At 51.0% G+C, this 19838-nt stretch overlaps 1 protein-coding gene across 1 annotated transcript in view; it reads right to left on the reverse strand.

The window, feature by feature from the left end:
- Positions 1 to 3961: 3961 nt before the first annotated feature.
- Positions 3962 to 19838, reverse strand: part of LOC144247987 (uncharacterized) — a 31870-nt gene continuing 15993 nt past the window's right edge. The window contains exon 2 of the transcript XR_014950720.1: positions 3962 to 4932. The gene's annotated coding sequence lies outside the window, so the exon portion shown is untranslated. The remainder of the gene's footprint in view (positions 4933 to 19838) is intronic.

A 19838-nucleotide genomic window follows, 5' to 3' on the forward strand; every position in this document is an offset into this window, starting at 1 on the left:
CATTTTACTTGTGTTTTTGGGGAATCTTGGATTCCAGGAGATATCTGGGAGTATATGGGGGGGGGGGTGGGTTGGGGGCTATTTGGTTAGTTGTCTTTATTTCCCAGTGTGGGAGGGGGTCCTGGGGACAGTCCACCTGGGATGCCCTGGGAGACCACTTCTGTGTAATTTCCCGCCTCCTCTGAGGCCAATAATTTGTTATCCCTGTTCATGTCCATCACTGTTTTAGCTATCCCTTTGTTCTAGAATGTTCCTTGTTCTTTGTGCCTTCATTGGTTCCCTCTTGTTAGCCACCCCTTCCCCTTGTCCCATCGGTTCTCACCCTGTCGGTCATCCCCTGCTCCTCCCCTGTACCTGTCCATTTTTGGCTGATTTGTACCCTGACCCTCCGATCCCATTGCTGTTATACACTTACCCCGCCTTGGGACGGGGCGCTCAGAGCTCGCTCCCTTCCTGAGTGGTTGTCTCCCTGCACCTCCGACTTCTCTTCCCCTCAATAAAACTCTCTGGAAGCTACAGCAGCCTGAGCGCCATCCCGCCTCGGCGGAAGCCTCGCTATCACTGTCCGGCTCCGGCAGAGCCCGCCCTCTGTGGCGTTCCCAGCAGGACCCAGGTCCTGGACACCACATCTTGGCACTCCAAATGATGAGAAGGATTGATCTGTCACCTCAAAACCACTCAATGCCACTGAAAACTACTCAATCCCACCCCAAAATAACTCAATTCCACCACTTCCCAGGGTGAAATTGGGTTGGAAGGGAATTGGGCAAAGTGGTATGCAGGTCAGGATGGGAATTGGGTGAGGTGGGATGGAGATTTGGGAGGTGTGAAATGGGGGAAGTACAGCTTGGGAAGGGGTCTTGATGTCCAGGAGGGGTGGTATGAATTGGGGTTGGGACTGGGGAGGTGGGGTGGGGTCTGGAATGAGACAGCCAAGATGATTAAATAGGGGAAATGTGGGAAGATTATTCTCCTGCACGGTGGGGGTGGAGGGAGGCAGAGATCTCTGAAGCTTGCTCTTGGGGAGAGAGGTTTATTGGGGGTGAAGGAAGGTCCGAGCCTCGTGCTCCCAGGCGTAGCACATGGCTGGGCCTCAGAGGGTGGGGGAGGGGAGAGACAAAAGGAGAAGGGTTCAGGAGAGGGGAAGCCCCAGGAGGAGAAGAGGGGAGGAAGTCCAAGAGAGGGAGGAAGTCCAAGAGAGGGGGAGAGGTACAAGAGACAGCATGGCCCCTCGGAGCCCCCTTATCAGGGGCTCCTAGGTGGGCTGGGACAAGGCATGGGCCAGTGGGGTTACAGACTCTGATGTTTTAGGGGCAGGTACAGAGGTGCGGGATGAGCCACAATCTTTTGGGGGGTGGGATGGAACAGTCCATTTCACTCCAGGATTTATCCAAGGGCAGAAGTGACATTCGGCTAGCTAAGAGAACAATCATATCTATCTATCCTCTGCAACAGGGAAACCCGTTACTTAGTGAGTTTTTGAATAGTCTACATTCATGAGGAGATGCTGGGTTATCTCACATTCCTGAGGCAGTTTTGGAGCACTCCCCAGCTCTTGGGGGGTTTCCTGAGAGCAGCTTCACGGAGCCCCATGGCCAGGGGTTTTTGCCACGGGCATGAGCTCAGAGCTGTGCCAGAGTCCATTGCCTCAGTGCTGAGAGTGGAGAAATTATGCACGGCCCCAGACATCTCCAGTGTGTGTTTGTGGAGGCCTGTGAGCTTACTGGGGAGAGGGCAACAGCAATGCCCTGGAGAAATGCGCTTTAGGTTCCGGGCATTCCTCACAGATCGGGGTGAGGACAGAAGCTTCCCCCATGGTGCTCAGCAGCACTGTGTTAATTTGTCCCAGTTCTGTCCTCCCTATTGGCCCATTGGCCTTTCCTAAACTTTTTACCCTGATATGTTCATGTTTTAGCAAGTTCTCCATTCCCTGTCCACCCTGGCATTCCCTATTAGTCCCTTTCCCTGTGTACTACCCCTAAACCCTGAGATCCCTGACGCTCTCCTCCACCGCCTCTGTTCCTGTATTTATACCCTAAACCAGCCTTTGTCTTTGTCTTTAACCCCCAGACCCCTGGAGCGTCAGACCCTGATAAACCCTCCTTTGGGCTCCTTGCCTGGATCAGGAATGGTGTGGCCAGCAGGACCAGGGCTGTGATTCTTCCCCTGTGCCTGGCACTGGTTGGGAAGCACCTCGAGTGCTGTGTCCAGTTCTGGGCCCCCCAATGTAGGAAGGACATGGAGGGGCTGGAGCGTGTTCAGAGAAGGGAAACAAGGCTGGGGAGGGGTATGGAGCACAAATCCTGTGAGGAGCAGCTGAAGGAGCTGGGGTTGTTGATCCTGGAGGAGGCTCAGAGGGCACAAGGCGGTGTCAGGGCACAGGTTGGACGTGATGATCTCCAGGGTCTTTTCCAAACTTGCTGATTCTGGGATTCCCTGAAAACCACCCTTGGAGCAGTTGCAGGAGGAGCCCTGGGCCTCCTCTTCAGAATCTCCAGAAGCCCAGGTCCCTCAGCTTCACCTCACAGCCCCAAAGCCCATCCTCTCAGTCCTGCAGAGCCTCTGCAGCTCCTCCTCACTGCCCAGAACAGGGAGCCCCACAGCCAGACACAGCAGCCCAGATGTGCCCCCCTGGCCTGGGGTGCCTCTGGCAAAGGGAGCAGCACCAGGCACTGCAGGAGCCTGCAGATAATTCCTGCAGCATTTGTGGGATGATCCTGCTCCCCAAGGGATGTTCCCGTGGTGCCAAGTCAGGAACTGCAATGGGGAGTGGGGCCAGAGAGGAAAGGGCAAACAGGCATGGGATGTGTGCAGGGGAGGGAAGAGGGGTGGGCAACAGGAAGAAATTTGTAGCAGGAAGAGTAAAGAAAGCAAAGGTGAAGCTGAGGAAATGCTCAGGGCAGTTTGGGGGTGGCTGCCAGGCAGCCCTGGCTCTGAGCAGCAGCGTCTGCAGTGGGACAGGAAACTCCCAGCTGATGGGAACAAACTTTCTGGTTGACTGCAGAGGCCAGGACAAAGCTGAGTGGTTTCCCTGGCGTCCCCCAGCCCTTCCTGGCCCCAGGGGCTGATGGCATTTGTGCTGCCTCAGGTTCATGTCCCCACAGCACCAGCATGGGGGTGCTCCTGCCTGCTGTGTGCAATGCAAATGGGCTGCTGAGCCAGTGCTGCTGTGTCTGTGCCTGCAAGGATGCGGCACCTCTGTGAGCTGGGGGAGAGGCCAGGGCTGCAGAGGGGGAATGTTGTTGGCAGCTCCATGAGGACACTCTGGGACGCTGCCCTGAGCTGTGCAGCACACTGGGGATGGATCAGCCCCTGCTCTGCTGCTCCTTCCCGTCTCCCCCAGGGCCCTAGCAGAGCACCAGCCATGCTGTTTGTCCCCAGCTTGCCCACAGCCAGCCTGGGGCTGCTCACGGGAGTTTTCTGTGCTGAGCATTGGCCTGGCCGTGTTCTTGAGAGAGCCTGGGCAAGGAGCCTGGAGCCCCCAGGCCCTGGCCTGAGGCGTCAGCGCTGCCCCAGCAGTGCCCATGGCCTGTCCATGCTGCAGCCCCGGCACTGCCACCCCCAGGACTGTGCCCGGCCCCGAGAGCACTCAGGCCCTGCAGCAACACCAGGGCCACCAGGGCAGCGGGGCAGGGCCACGGGAGCAGCACTGGCACCACCAAGTGCTGCTGCTCCTGGGCACAGCTGCTGTGCCAGCCCTGATCTGCCCCAGCTCTGCACACAGACATTGCTGCTGCAGCTCCAGAGAAGGCAACAAAAGAGCATCTCTGCAGAAAACTGTGCTGGGACATCCTTTAGTTCTTTTAAAGCCACTGAGAGTGCAGCCCCTCATTGACACAGTCTGTGGGCACAGTGAAGGTGGAAAGATTCAGAATGAGAATTGGCACCAAAAATGGCATTTCTTTGAGAATAATATTAAATGAGTGCTACAAAGAAAAAGATCCTTCCAAATGAAACCAAGAAGTATCAAAAATGACTTTTATTACAAGTGATTTGCAGAAATTGACCAGCAGTTTAGTGTTCCTGAAACATCCAGTCATCAGTCTCCTCACTGCAGCCTTGAGCTCCTGGTTCCTCCAGCTGTAGAGGAGGGGGTTCAGGGCTGGAGGCACCACCGAATACAGAACTGACAGGGCCAGATCCAGGGATGGGGAGGAGGTGGAGTGGGGCTTCTGGTAGGCAAATGCGGCAGTGCTGACAAACAGGGAGCCCATGACCAGGTGAGGGAGGCAGGTGGGAAAGGCTTTGAGCCGTCCCTGCTCACAGGGGATCCTCAGCATGGCCCTGGAGATCTGCACATTTGAAAAAACAATGAACACAAAACAGCCAAATGCTAAACAGGCACTGAACACGAGAGCTTTAGGATGTGTGGGATTTCACAGAAGAACTGGCCCAGGGCATTGCCACGGCACAGGGGCATGGAAAATGTATTGGCCGTGAGCAGCAGAGCATTGAGAAAGACACTGGCCCAGGCAGCTGCTGCCATGTGGGCACAAGCTCTGCTTCCCAGGAGGGTCCCGTAGTGCAGGGGTTTGCAGATGGACATGTAGCTCTTGTATCACATGAAAGTGAGAAGGGAAACCTCTGCTGAAATGAAAAAGACAAACAGAAGCAGCTGTGCAGCACACCCTGAGTAGGAGATGTCCCTGGTGTCCCAGAGGGAATTGTGCATGGCTTTGGGGACAGTGGTGCAGATGGAGCCCAGGTCCCTGAGGGCCAGGTTGAGCAGGAAGAAGAACATGGGCGTGTGCAGGTGGTGGCCGCAGGCTCCGGCGCTGATGGTGAGGCCGTTGCCCAGGAGGGCAGCCAGGGAGATGCCCAGGAAGAGGCAGAAGTGCAGGAGCTGCAGCTGCCGCGTGTCTGCCAGTGCCAGCAGGAGGAAGGGGCTGATGGAGCTGCTGTTGGACATTTGTGGTGCCTTCGCATGTGGATCTGTAAAAAAAAAAACAACATGGAATGGTTGGGTTGGAGAGGACTTTAAACATCTCAGCACAGCTTGGAGGGAGTTTCCCCACTGCCTGCCCAGGGCTCTGCTGCCTGGAGCTGTCCCTTCCAGCAGCTGCTTCCCTGTGTCCTGGGGGCTCAGCTCTGCTTGGCAGACCCCTCTCAGCCCCGCTGCCAACGAAGAAGACATAATTAATCTGTGCTGGTTTTCAAGGTTGTTTATTCTTGTTTATGTCTAACATGTTCTGCTGCCGTTCCGCAGGACTGTCCTGCAGGGCAGTGTGTGGGGCTCAGCAACTCAGTGGGATGTTACAAACATTATATACCAGAAACTATGTGTGCTATATTTACAATAACGTGCCAATACCTATCACCTACGTTGAACAGTGTGTCCCCAGCCTAAAGCAATAGAAAAATGCCAACACTACAGTGAAACATGGAAAGCATGATGAAGAAAAAGGACAAGACACACACAATATCTTCCATCTTGCCTCCTTTGAACCGCTTATCTAGAATACTTAAATTCTACTTTTGCACCCATGTCACACTAATTATTACTTATCTCAAACACTCAGATCTTCTCATTCATCCTGTAAGATTGAAAAGTCTTTTCCATGGACAGAGATCAGAGAGAGTGTCTCTCGGAGACCTGTATGGGGGGTTCCTGACCCCCTACCAGGATCCCAGACCTGCCAGAGCATCAATAGGGATTCCCTGAATAACCCTAGCAAACCTCATCAAGACCCATTGCTATGATCCATGGCAACCATCAGCAGCCCCTGTTGCTATGGTCAGTTTCCGTGGCAACCATCACAAGCCCTAGTTGCTATGACCAGTTTCCATGGCAACCATCACAAACCCCGGTTGCTATGGTCAGTTTCCATGGCAAAGATCAAAAACCGCCTGTTGCTATGGTCAGTTTCCACGGCAACCATCACTAGCCTCTGTTGCTACGGTCAGTTCTCATGGGGACCATCACAAGCCCCCTATTGCTATGGTCAGTTTTCCATGGCAACCAACACCAGCGCCTGTTTCTTTGGTCAGTATCCATGGCAACCATCCCAATTCCCCTGTTGCTATGGCTTTTTTCCATGGAAACCATCACGAGCCCCTGTTGCTATGATCATTATCCATGGCAACTGTCCCAAGACGCCTTTTGCTATGGTGAGTTTCCATGGCAACCATCCCCAGCTCCAGTTGCTACGGTCAGTTTCCATGGCAACCATCACCAGACCCATTTGCTATGGTCAGTTACCATGGAAACCATCCCCAGCCCCAGTTTCTATGGTCAGTTTCCATGGCAACCATCTCCAGGCCCCTGTTACTATGGTCAGTTTCCATAGCAACCATCACCAGCCGCTGTTGCTATGGCTAGCTTCCCTGGCAACCATCCCCAGCCCCGGTTGCTATGGTCAGTTCTCATAGTGAGGATCACCAGTCGCTGTTGCTATGATCAGTTTCCATGCCAACCACCACCAGCCCGGCTTCTATGGTCAGTTTCCATGGCAACCATCCCCAGCTCCAGCTGCTATGGTCAGTTTTCATGGCAACCATCACCAGACCCATTTGCTATGGTCAGTTTCCATGGCAACCATCCCCAGCCCCAGTTGCCATGGTCAGATTTCACGGAAATCATAACCAGCCCCTGTTGGCATGGTCAGTTTCCATGGCAACCGACACCAATCCCTGTTGCTATGGTCAGTTTCCATGGCAACAATCAGAAGACACAATTGCAATATTCAGTTTCCATGGCAATCACCAGCCCCTTTTGCTATGGTCAGTATCCATGGCGGCCATCACAAGCCCCCTATTGCTATGATAAGTTTCCATGACAACCATCACCAGACCCATTTGCTATGGTCAGTTTCCATGGCGGCCATCACAAGACCCCTGTTTCTGTGGTCAGTTTCTCTGGCAACCAACACCAGCGCCTGTTTCTTTGGTCAGTATCCATGGCAACCATCCCAATTCCCTTGTTGCTATGGATTTTTTCCATGGCAACCATCACGATCCCCTGTTGCTATGGTCAGTTTCCGTGCCAGCCATCACTAGCCCCATTCCTATGGTCAGTTTCCATGGCAACCATGACATGCCCCATTTACTATGGTCAATTTCCATGGCAACCATCCTCAGCCCCCGTTGCTATGGCCAGTTTTCATGGAAACCATAAACATCCCCTGTTGGCATGGTCAGTTTCCATGGCAACCGACACCAATCCTTATTGCTATGGTCAGTTTCCATAGCAAGAATCACCAGACCCATTTGCTATGGTCAGTTTCCATGGCAACCATCTCCTGCCCCGGATGCTATGGTCAGTATTCATGGCGGCCATCACAAACCCCCTGTTCCTGTGGTCACTTTCCATGGCAACCATCACCAGACAAATTTGCTATGGTCAGTTTCCATGGCAATCATGACCAGCCCCGGTTGCTATGGTCAATATACATGGCGGCCATCACAACCCCCCTGTTCCTGTGGTCGGTTTCCATGGCAACCATCAACAGCCTTGGTTCCTATGGTCAGTTTCCATGGCAACCATCCCAAGCCCCTGTTGCTATGGTCAGTTTTCATGGAAACCATAACCAGCCCCTGTTGGCATGGTCAGTTTCCATGGCAATCATCGCCAGTCCCATTTGCTATGGTTAGTATCCATGGCAACCATCCCCAGCTCCAGTTTCCATGGCAACCATGACATGCCCCTTTTGCTATGGTTAGTTTTCATGGGAAGCAACACCAATTCCTGTTGCTATGGTCAATTTCCATGGCAACAATCAGAAGACACAATTGCTATAGTCAGTTTCTATGGCAACCATTCCAATCCCCTTGTTGCCATGGTCCTTTTCCATTACAACCATCACCTGCCCATGTTGCTATGGTCAGTTTCTATGGCAGCCATCACCACCCCTTGGATCTATGGTCCTTTTCCATGGCAACCATTAGAAGAAACTGTTGCTATGGTTTTTTTCCATGGCAACCATCTCCAGCACCTCTTGCTATGGTCAGCTTCCATAGCAACCTCCCGTGGCCCGGTTATATGGTCAGTTTCCATGGCAGCCATCCCAATCCCCTTGTTGCTATGGTTAGTTTCCATGGAAAGCACCAACAGGAACTGTGCCTATGGTAAGTTTCCACAGCAAACATCACCAGACGATGTTCCTATGGTCACTTTCCATAGGAACCATCACCAGCCGCTGTTTCTATGGTCAGTTTCCATGGCAATCATCACCAGACCCGGTTGCTATGGTCAGTTTCCATGGCAACCATCAACAGCCCCAGTTGCTATGGTCAGTTCTCATGGCGGCCATCACAAACCCACTGTTGCTATGGTCAGTTTCCATGACAACCAACACCAGCCCCTGTTGCTATGGTCAGTTTCCATGGCAACCATCACCAGGCTCTGTTGCTATGGTCATTTCTCATGGGGACCATCACACGCCCCCTGTTGCTATGATCAGTATCCATGGCAATCATCACTAGCTCCAGTTGCTATGGTCATTTTCCATGGCAATCATCACCTGACCCATTTGCTATGGTCAGTATCCATGGCGGCCATCACAAACCTTGAGTTGCTATGGTCAGTTCTCATGCGGACCATCACAAGCCCCCTGTTGCTATGGTCAGTTTCCATGACAACTAACACCAGCCCCTGTTGCTATGGTTTTTTTCCATGGCAACGATCCCAACCTCCTGTTGCTATGGTCCGTTTCCATGGCAACGATCCCAAGCTCCTGTTGCTATGGTCAATTTCCATGGCAACCATCACAAGCCCCCTGTTGCTATGGTCAGTTTCCCTGGCAACCAACACCAGCGCTTGTTTCTTTGGTCAGTATCCATGGCAACCATCCCAATTCCCTTGTTGCTATGGATTTTTTCCATGGCAACCATCACGAGCCCCTGTTTCTGTGGTCAGTTTCCATGGCAACCATCTTCAACCCCTGTTGCTATGGTCAGTTTCTATGCCAACCATCATCACCCCTTGGATCTATAGTTTTTTTCCATGGCAACCATTAGAGGACACTGTTGCTATGTATTTTTTCCATGGCAACCATCTCCAGCTCCTGTTGCTATGGTCAGTTTCCATAGCAACCATCCCGTGGCCCTGTTTTATGATCAGTTTCCATGGCAACCATCCCAATCCCCTTGTTGCTATGGTTAGTTTCCATGGCAACCATCAACAGGAACTGTTCCTATGGTAAGTTTCCATAGCAACCATCACCAGGCGCTGTTCCTATGGTCAGTTTCCATGGCAACCATCACCAGACCCATTTGTTTTGGTCAGTTTCCATGGCAACCATCACCAGATCCATTTGCTATGGTCAGTTACCATGGCAACCATCCCCAGCCCCAGTTGCTATGGTCAGTTTCCATGGCAACCATCCCGTGCCTCTGTTGCTATGGTCAGTTTCCATGGCAACCATCAGCAGCCCCTGTTGCTATGGTCAGTTTCCATGGCAACCATTGTTAGCGTTCGGAAAAACAAATAATCCCGGGATATGATTATCTGCAGCTGCTTTTGTTGAGAGCTCTGGGAATCAGGGGTACAGACCCAAATCTGACTCCGACATGGCTTTCGAGCTGAACGTATTTTATATTCATCGTTACACAACTCACATATTTGTTATTAATCTTACATTGTTCTATTGTATACATTGACATAAGTTTCTTGTGATCTTTCTTAGGTCCCTGACCAGTGTTTCTCATGATCATTCTTATGATTAAACAGCAATTATATTTAATTACTAAACAATCATCACATCTAACAATTATATCAATTATCATGTACTAGCTACACGGTGCAGTTCTAGTAAGTACGAATTCTCCATGTGCTTAGAGTGTTTGTTTTTCCAGGGCCTATTAAGCTTATTTTTCCTTTTAACCCTTACTCCCTATGATTTTAAAACCATTTTACTATCAGAGGAATGGCCAATCCCAAAAAGCATCCCTCCAAAGGTTCTGAAATCTATTTTGGATCCTGTGGAAGGATAGCCTGTTTGGACACAGTACCTTCCTGTGGCTCACTTTGAACCTCCAGAACTGGACATATTTGGGTCAGCAAAAATGAAATTCTGTATTAAATTTAACCCATTGGGAGTGGCAGAAACAGATAACCACATAATAGATGTCACTCCAAACCAACTCTTTTATAGAAATGCATCATCCTGGTGTAATTACACCAAAATGATGAGCAAACCATCCCTCCAGCATCCAGCTTTTTACCAAAGGGAGTGGTTTTAATCTGCAGGGACAGAATTTGGACTGCTATCCCTGCAAAAATCAAGGGCGGCCCATGCAGCATTGGGGAACTCTCATTGATAACACCTGATTTAGAAATTTTAAGGGAGCAGACACACAGGGAAAAAAGATCCCTTGAACAATATAGTCCCAATTGTGATGATGAAGTTTATACCTGGGACAAGGCTCGGAGAATTGCAGTAGCAATTTTCTCACCCCAAACAGCATCAGGGGTGGCCTTGACACAATTGGACCACATGGCATGTTGGTGGAGTAAACACACTCGAGCCATTTCGTCTGCACTAAGCGACATGTTAACAGATATCAGCAGTGCAAGACAAGCAACACTTCAGAACAGGGCGGCAATTGATTATTTGTTGCTGTCACATGGGCATGGGTGTGAAGAATTTGAGGGGATGTGCTGCATGAACTTGTCTGATCACTCAAAATCTATCCATGAAAATATAAAGCAAATACAAAGCAGCATCAGCAAATTGAAAGAAGTTACAGGATCCTGGTGGGATGATTTCATTAACTTCTTTAATCTCTCACCATTGCGGAGGGAGCTTTTGAAAGTAGCATTTTATATTTTTATAGGGCTTCTAGTTCTTCTGCTTGTTCTGCCATGCATTTTCTGTGCATTCGTAGGGCCGTGAACAAAGTGACCAAACAGGTGTTTCTGGTTCAAACAGGAAGGAAAGATGTTGGAACTCAAAATGTCCCTCAGACGTTTTTGGAGGTTCCAGGCCCTGGTTGGAGGCATTTGAGACCTTGGCAGGCAGCTGCAAACAGCTGTGATTTTGAGTTTGAGCCATTTGGAATGATTTACCAACTTTGAAGGTGGAACAAGCAGTCACAAAAGTTTAGATATTATAGTAGAAGTAGTTACCAAGCAAAGGGAAGAATTTTCAGTATTGTACAAGGGGGTTTTAACACCTGTACAGTGGGGTTTTTACTTTGTACATGGGGGGTCAGAAGTTTTAAGATGGAGGAATGTAGGCCGGTCCTGTTCCTCCTCTTTCTTCTTCCTTACCTCCATGTTCTTGATGATGTTGGCACTTACGGATTGGTGCAGATTAGAAAAGCACCATTTAATACAGGTAGTAGGTATTGGGGAAAAACTGTAAACATGTATCATGTAATGTGTCATGTAAAAAATAGCAGCAGCCCTGAGCAGGGGAGAGAGAAGAAGAAGACAGTGGTCAGAGAGGATGTCAGAGGTGTGTGTGCCTCTGCCTGAGCTGCTGACCAAACCGCAGTAGCCAGAGAAGACAATCTTTCAGATAGCTTGCAATAAACTGCCTTGAGACCAAACAAGAGGCTGAGAGTTTTCTTTAAAAGCACGGGTTGGAGGAGAGACTTTACCACCACATGGAACCCCTGAACCAGGCCGGGGTTCTGACAGCTGTATACCAACAGCCCCTCAGTTCCATGAGGTTTGTGCTGTCAGCAATGGTCTCCTTGGTTCTTTAGGGTGAAAATAGCTGCTTGGTTCCAGAAGGTTCTCAGTGTCAGTGGTCTCCTAAGTTCCATGAGGCCCTGCAATGTCACAATGTCCCATAGTTTCCAGGAGCCTCTGTCCCATCAGCCATGTCCTTTGTTCCAATGAGACCACAGAGTGTCATAATGGCCTCTTGTTTCCATGAGGTTCCATAGCGTAACATGGTTGCCTTGATTCCAAGGGGTTCTTCTGTGTCACAACGGCCCCCTGATTCCATGAGGTTCCACAGTGTGGAGAGTTTTGTGGATGAATGGCTTCGTGAGAAAGGACATGACTACGTGCAGTTAGTGAAGCAGTAGCTGAAAATTGCAGAGTGCAGCAATAGCAGATGTAGCAACAATATCTTATGTCCTTGGGTAAGCTGGTTCCCAACAGTAGAATGGTCAGCAAAAAAGATAAGTGTAAGGGAAAACAAAGCAAGCTTAGAAAGCCCCAAAGGCAGGGTTGACCTGTTTTTGATACACCAATGATGAGCCTAAGTTTTGCAATATGCATGAGCTTCATTATAATGGGTATAACTGTACATGCGTGCTTGGAATAAACTGAGACTTGTTGACATTATAGAATGGACTTGTCTCCCGTCATTTTTTCTACACCACAGCATCACCATGGTCTCCTTGGATATGCAGTATCTCTATGGACCATTGGTTCCATGCGGCCCTGCTGTGTCACAGTGGTTCCTTGGTTCCATGAAGCCCCACTGCATAGCAATGGAATCTTGGTTCTGTGAGGTTCCGTGCGGTCACAGTGGTGTCCCTGATTCTGGAGACCCTTGGTTCCACAAGGTTCCATGATGTCACAATGGTCTCCTTGGTTCCAGACTGTAACAATGGACCCTTGGTTCCATGAGATTCCATGATGTCACAATGATCTCCTTGATCCAGACTGTAACAATGGACCCTTGGTTCCACGAGGTTCCATGATGTCACAATGATCTCCATGGTTCTGGACCGTAACAACAGACCCTTGGTTCCACGAGGTTCCCCGTTGTCACAATGGTCTCCATGGTTCTGGACTGTAACAACAGACCCTTGGTTCCATGAGTTTCCTAATGCCACAATGGTCTCCATGGCTCTGGAGTATAACAATGAACCCTTGCTTCTACAGTGTTCCACGATATCACAATTCTATTTTGTTCTGGTCTGTAACAATGGACCCTTGGTTCCACGAGGTTCCACGATGCCACAATGATCTCCTTGGTTATGGACTGTAACAACGGAACCCTGGTTCCATGAGATTCCATGATGTCACAATGATCTACTTGTGTCCACTAGGTTCTATGGTGTCACAATGGTCTCCGTGGCTCTGGATTCTAACAATGGATCCTTAGTTCCATGAGATTCCATGATGTCACAATGATCTCCTTGGTTCCATGAGGCCTTGCTTTGTCACAATGGACCCATGGTTCCATGAGCTTCCGTAGTTGTCACCATGGTCTCCTCGGATCTGCATTGTCACAATGGACAACTGGTTCCATGGGACCCTGCTGTGTCACAATAAACCCTTAGTGCCATCAGGTTTTCTAGGGTCACAATGGTCTCCCCGGTTCAACAACACCTTGCAGTGTCACAATGGCTGCTTGGTTCCCTGAGCTTCCATAGTGTCAGCCATGGTCTCCTTGTTTCTGCAGTGTCAAAATGGACCCTTGGTTCCATGAGCTTCCTAAATGTCACTGGTCTCCTTGGTTCCATGTGGCCCTGCTGTGTCACAATGGTCCCATGCGTCCATGCCCCTTGGTTCCATGAGTTTCTCTACTGTCAGCAATGGTTCCTCTCTTCCAATGCCGGCCCACTGTGTCATAATGGACCCTGGGTTCCATGAAGTTCTTCAGCATCACAATGGCCCTTTGGATCCATGAGGTTCCTTCGTGTCACCACGGCCTCCGTGGATCCACATTGTCCTAATGGACAATTCCTACCATGCAGTCCCACAGTGTCACGGTGACCCCTTGTTTCCATGAGGCCCCACTTTGTCACCATGGACCCTTGGTTCCATAGGTTTTTTCCCCTAACAATGGACTCCTTGGTTCTGTGAGTTACCCTGCATTTTACAGAGGTTTCTTTGCTTGCCACAAGGCCCGGCTGTGCCTCAATGCACCCATGGTTCCATGAAGATCTGGAGGATCACAAAGGATCCTTGGATCCACAGCATGTTGAGGAATTTCTCGTGGAACAAGGATGTGCTCTCCTTGATGCTGTTCCTTTGCAGGAGCTGGACAACCCTGGCCTGCAGATTACAGAGTTACTTTAGTTACTTTAAAGTACTTAGGACATCCTTGGAAAGACAATAGGCCTTGTACAAACACAATAGCCAATGCTGGGTGCTGAGTAGTACATGAAAACTGTCACGTACTATAACCTGATTAGATGCTTGTAGAATAACAGCCAATAAATAAGTGACAATAGCAAAGAAATATTCATTGATTAACATAATATGATTACATTTATTACATTAACAAATGAATGTTAATTTGCTATTGTATTATGTAAGGCAATAAAGGCATAAAACATGAAAAAATTAGACAATAAAGGAGGATGACATCAAGCCATATTGGTTTGGGTGTCATTACTCCAGCTGGGTCTCTGTGAGACCCTCTTCAGACTGTCAGCAACAAGGGGTCTTGATTTTCATACCTACTAAAAATGGATTAGGAGATGCTGGGGATCCATATAAACTGGGGTTTGATAATATCAATCTATAAATAGGAAAAGTAAACAGGACAAAACAATTCCCTCTGCACTGTTTTCAATATAGTGGCTTGACTTTGAATACACTCCTGCAATCTGTCTAATTAACCACTGAAGAATTGAAGACTTGAATTATTTCCATGGGCTTGTCTTGTTTGGGTGTTTGGAAGAAATATGAATGAGCCTTTGTCACTGAATTTCTACACTGAAGAGCTCAAGAAAGAAGAGGTCTCTGGAGTAGTAAAGTTCATCACCAACCTCCAAGGTGCTCAGGATCCATCCCCATCAGAGCAGCAATGAGCAGAAATGGGCTCAGCTTTGGGGCTGCCCCAGCTCTGGGATGGGCCCTGGGCCTGGAGCAGGAGCAGCTCTGGAGGGCCCCAGGGCCGGGGCTCTTGTGCTGGCCTGGGCAGATGGGATGGCAGGAGGGGCTGCAGAGCTCTCAGCACCTCAGGCAGAGGGGAGCAGCACACCCAGGGAGCTCCTTTGGCCTTGGCCAAACCCCTTCCCCCATGGTGGGGCTGAGTCCTGGCTGAGCTGCAGCTGCTGCTGTGCCCTTGGCAGGGGCTGAGGCCGTGGGGCAGTGCCCAGAGCAGCCTGGGCTGAGCAGATCTGTGGGGCCAGAACCGGCTGGGCTGTGCTGGGGAGAGGCCCTTGGTGCTGCCCAGAGCTCAGGGCAGCTGGCAGAGCTGGCAGGGAGCTGGGCTGGGCTGGGAGAGCCTGGCACAGAATCCATCAGTGTCCATCTCAGCCTGGCTGAGCGGGCAGGGGCCAAGGCCAGCAGAACATGGTCGGCAAGTTCTCTGTGTGGGAGCTGAGCTGGTGAGCCCTTGAGGCCTCCAAAGTTCTGGGGCTGCACCTCCAGCTCCAGAGATGTGACAGATGGGAGCAAAGACAAATCATTCCTGCTGCATTCTTCATTGTGTTTGCTTGTACAGGTGACCTGGATCCATATGTAGACAAGTTGTTTTGTGTCTGAAAACACTGGTAAAGTAAGAAGAATACTATTTTTTAGCTGAAAATAATATTTCATGCATAACACACAATGAGAAAGAAAAAACACATATGATCAGAAGAGCATCTGAGTTTTTCAGAGGAAGAGAGACTCATTGATGTCTCAGTGGTCAAACCTGTTCAAATTCTTTCTTCAGGGCTTCCTTGAGATAAGAGGTAACCACCAGAGGCCAAGGCCAGCCAGAGCTCTCTGTCCTGGCAACTTTTGTCTGGGAGAACCCTTGCATATAAGGAGCTTTTCAGGAGGAGTATCAATTTTGGCCATGGGCACCTGGAAAGATGGATGGTTCATTTTAGTAGGAAGGAAGGCACAGAGCTCCAGGTCTCCAGGGGCTGATGAGAGGCAGCCCTAGGCATTCCAAGATCAGCTGGACCTGTCAGGTGGTCCCTGGGAGGCCCAACCAGCCAGACCCATTCCATGTTCCCTTGGTTCCACCAGGCCCTGTAATGTCACAATGTTCTCCTTGCTTCTCAAGTGTCCCAACGGCCCTGCGCTTCCATGAGGCCCTGCAGGGTCACAATGGTTTTTTGGTTCCATGGGGCCCAAAGTGTCACAATGGTCTCCATGATTCCATGGGGCCTTGCAATGCCACAATGCTCTCCACGGATCCACAATGCCCCACAGGATCACAACAGCCCTTTGGTTCCACGAGACCCTTAAATACCTGCGATGGACTCTTGGATCCACCAAGCCCTGCTGCTTCACACTGGCCCCTTGGGACCATGTGGCCCAGCAGTGCCACAGTGATGTCCTTGGTGCCACGAGGCCCCGCAGTGTCACAGTGGTCCCTTGGATCCATAGGGTCCCCACCATGTCACAATGCTATCCCCAGGAAGAAAACCAAGGAGCCCCAGTGTTTCCGAGGCTGATGAACTGCAGCCACCAGAGGCCAAGGCCATGCCTGTCTGTCTGTCCTGGCAGCTTTGTCATACTGGCCTCGTTTCCATGTGGCACTGCAATGTCACACCGGCCCCTTGTTTCCACGGGGCCCTGCAGTGTCACAATGGTGGTGTCATATTGGATCCTTGGTTCCATGAGGCCCAGATGTGTCACACTGGCCTCTTGTTTCCATGGGGCTCCATAGTGTCACAATGGTCCCTTGCTTCCATCAGGCCTTGCAATGTCACAGGGATCTCCTTGGTGCCGCAGTATCACAATGGACCCTTGGTTCCATGGGGAGTCACAATGTCAGAAGGGTCTCCTTGGTTCCATGAGGCTCTGCAGAGCCCCTTGATTCAACAAGGCCTCAAGGTGTCACGATGGCCTCCAGGCTTCCAGTGGGACCCACAATGTCCCAATGGACCTTTGGTTCCATGGAGTCCTGCACTGTTCCATGGATCCTTAGTTCCATGAGGCCCTGGAGTGTCACAATGGAGTCCTTGGTTCCATGGTGCCACAGTGTGACAAGTGCCCCTTGGCCTGCCATGCCCCCATGGTGTCACAATGGCCCCTTGCTTCCATGAGGCCTTGTAGTGTCACAATGGCCCCTTGGTTCCATGAGGCCCAAAGTGTCACAGTGGTCTCCATGATGCCATAAGGCCCTGCAGTGTCACAACAGACCATTGGTTTCACTGAGCCCCACAGTGTCACTATGGTCCCTTTGGCTCCAAGAGGCCCTGAAGTGCCACAGTGGCCCTTTGGTTTCACAGGCCTCAAAGTGTCAAAATGGCCTCCATGGTTCCATGAGGCCCTGCTGTGTCACAAGGGACCTTTGGTTCCATGATGCCCCAGAGTGTCACAATGGCATCCTTTGTCCCGTGGAGTCAGAATGGACCCTTCATCCCATGGACCCCGACAGTGTTCACTGTAGTCCCCTTGATTCCATGAGGCCCTGCCGTGCTCTAATGGTCCCTTGGTTCCAGTGTGTCCCAAAGTGTCAGGATAGTCTCCATTGTTCCATGAGGCCTCGCAATGTCACTGTGCTCCCCTTGGTTCCACAGAGCCCCACAGTGGAACAATGGACTCTTGGTTCCATGAGGTTCCTCAGTCACAATGGTCTCCCTGGATCTGCAGTGTCACAGTGGCCCCTTGGCTCCGTGTGGCCATGCTGTGTCACAATGGCTCATGGTTCCATGAGGCCACACAGTTTAACAAAGGACCCTTGGTTCCACGAGGCCTTGCTGTGTCAGAGTGTCCCCTTGGTTCCCAGAGGTTTCTCAGTGTCACAATGATCTCCTTGGATCTGCACTATCACAATGAACCATTGGTTCAATGTGGCCCCAATGTGCCAAAGTGGATTTTGGTTCCATGGGATTCTGCGGTGTCACCATGGACCCTTTGTTCCATGAGTTTGGGCAGTGTCACAGCTGAGTCCTGGGTTCTGTGAGGCCCCGCTGTCACCAAATCTCGGAAATATCACAATGAGGCTCCTTAACACTAATTTGCTATTTCAGAGGGTATAATTTATTCAGGCCTGAGGCCTAGTGAGGGATAACTCCTGATCTGATGCAGACATGTAATTTTACCAGTGTGTGGCTTCCATAAAGTTCCTAAATGCCAATTACAATTTACCCATTTCCATTAAACCCACCCCAAGTTCCCAGATTCAGTCCTTGTTTTCTCTGTCACTGCACCCTTGAGCCAGATGTCTTATCTTCCAGCCATCCCTGCTGGGAAAGCAGCCCCTGCATGCCTTGTTCCTGTGCTGGAAGTTCACAGGCAGGGTAAAAATGGAATTAACCCTTTGGGTATCAGCCCAAGGCTTTGTGTGGCCAGGCAGGGGCAGCAGGAGGCAGAGCTGTCAGCAAAGGAAGGGGCCAGCGAGGTGGGGCAGCCGGGGGTGACAACAGCCTGCAGGGACAGAGGCGCAGGGCAGGGACACCGTGGGACAGCCTGGGCTGCAGAGGGCTCAGGGAAGTGCAGCAGCTGCAAGGCCCTGACAGAGCCAACCTGTGCAGCCCTTTGGCCGTGGCTGCTGGCCCTGGGCCTGAGGCCACGAGGGGACAAGTGACCCTTGCAGCCCTGGGGCCTCAGTGCCTCCTTGTCCCTGCTCAGCAGCCTGGCAGGGCCGCCCCATGGTCCTGCCCTTGGCATTGCACATCCCCACATGCCAGTGCCCATCCCGGGAAGAGCCCTGAGCAATGAGGGAGGGACAGGATCTGCCTTGCCAGGGGCTGGGGCTCAGGCTTGGGCCCTTTGCATTCCTGAAACACATCCAGGTTTGCTCAGCACCAGAGACACCTTTCCCTTGCCTGTCCCAGCTGTCATCACTGCCTCCAGTGTTCTGCTCTGACTGGAACCTGGGGACACTTTCTCAGTCCTGTCCCTCAATGGGATCCATTAAAACTTCAAGAAGCTCTGAAGTTTTAATTTTGAGTTCTTGAGAAGTTTTTTGAAGACACATTCAGGGACTGAGTCTAATGTAAACAACACCAAAGCCTTGAGAGGGTCATTAATATTTTCCTATTCCAGTTGTGGAGAAAGATTTCAAAGTGCTTGTAAGAAATACACATTCCTATTTTAAAGGGTGTATTTTATTACATTTCTCTTTAGATCAGAGGTGATTGCAGCATTCTGTGTTTGATATTGAGCCAGAGTCTCCCCTCAGGAGCTCTGGCCTGCTCAGAGATGCTGTGCCCTGAGCTCTGGCCCAGCGTGGACAACCTTGTTCCACATTGCCCCAGCCCATCCTGTCTGTCCTCACTCACCTGGGACCTGCTGTGCCTGCAGAGCTGGCTGCACCCAGCCTAAGAGGGGCTTTCCCTTTTTCTATGTTTGAAGGAATCTAAAACTCCTGAGTTTCCCCATGAAAACAGACACCCTCCTCAGGTGTGTGCCAGCCCAAGGTGCCACCAAAACCATCCAGACCAGCCCTGGGCCAGCTGTGAGGGTGGATCATCAGCCCCAGCTGCACTGGGCACTGCAAGGAGCTGTGGCCATGGGCACTGCACTGACCCCACTGCTGGGTTTGGCTGCTGTGGAGTTGCGTTATGTATATGTTTTATTATCCCTGTATTATGTATTGGTTTATTCCTTTGTACCCCCGTGTGCAACTTGGTTTATCCCCAGTTTTCCCGCCTTGTCCGCCCTTCCCGCCTTCCCAGTATCTATCCATCACCCTGAAAGAGGCATTTTACCCCCCCCGGGTGCCTTGTCTATCACTCGGTGCCCCTTCCCATCCATCCAGAAGCTTCTACTCAGGGCACCGGGTGATTGGGCGAGGACCTGGGGCTCCCCCCATATCCTTCCCCCATTGGACCCCACCATATCCCCCCATCCCGGAGCCACCCCCTATCCCTATCCCCATTGGTCGTTGGATACCCCTCCCTTACAGTTTATAAGCCAGTGCAAGCACCTTGTGCTTGTTCCTGTTGGCTGGCACCGTTTTAGGACATTTGGCCCCGTTGGGCTACAATAAACTCGGACTTAGCCCCCAGCAGGATCCGCTCTTCATTTACCACCGCGAAGCTTGCTAGCGCTGCCCGGAACCCACAAAGGCACTCTCCAAACCCCAGCTGGG

Source organism: Lonchura striata, chromosome 33 (genome assembly GCF_050655825.1).
Source record: "Lonchura striata isolate lonStrDom1 chromosome 33, ASM5065582v1, whole genome shotgun sequence".
Taxonomy (NCBI): Eukaryota; Metazoa; Chordata; class Aves; order Passeriformes; family Estrildidae; genus Lonchura; species Lonchura striata.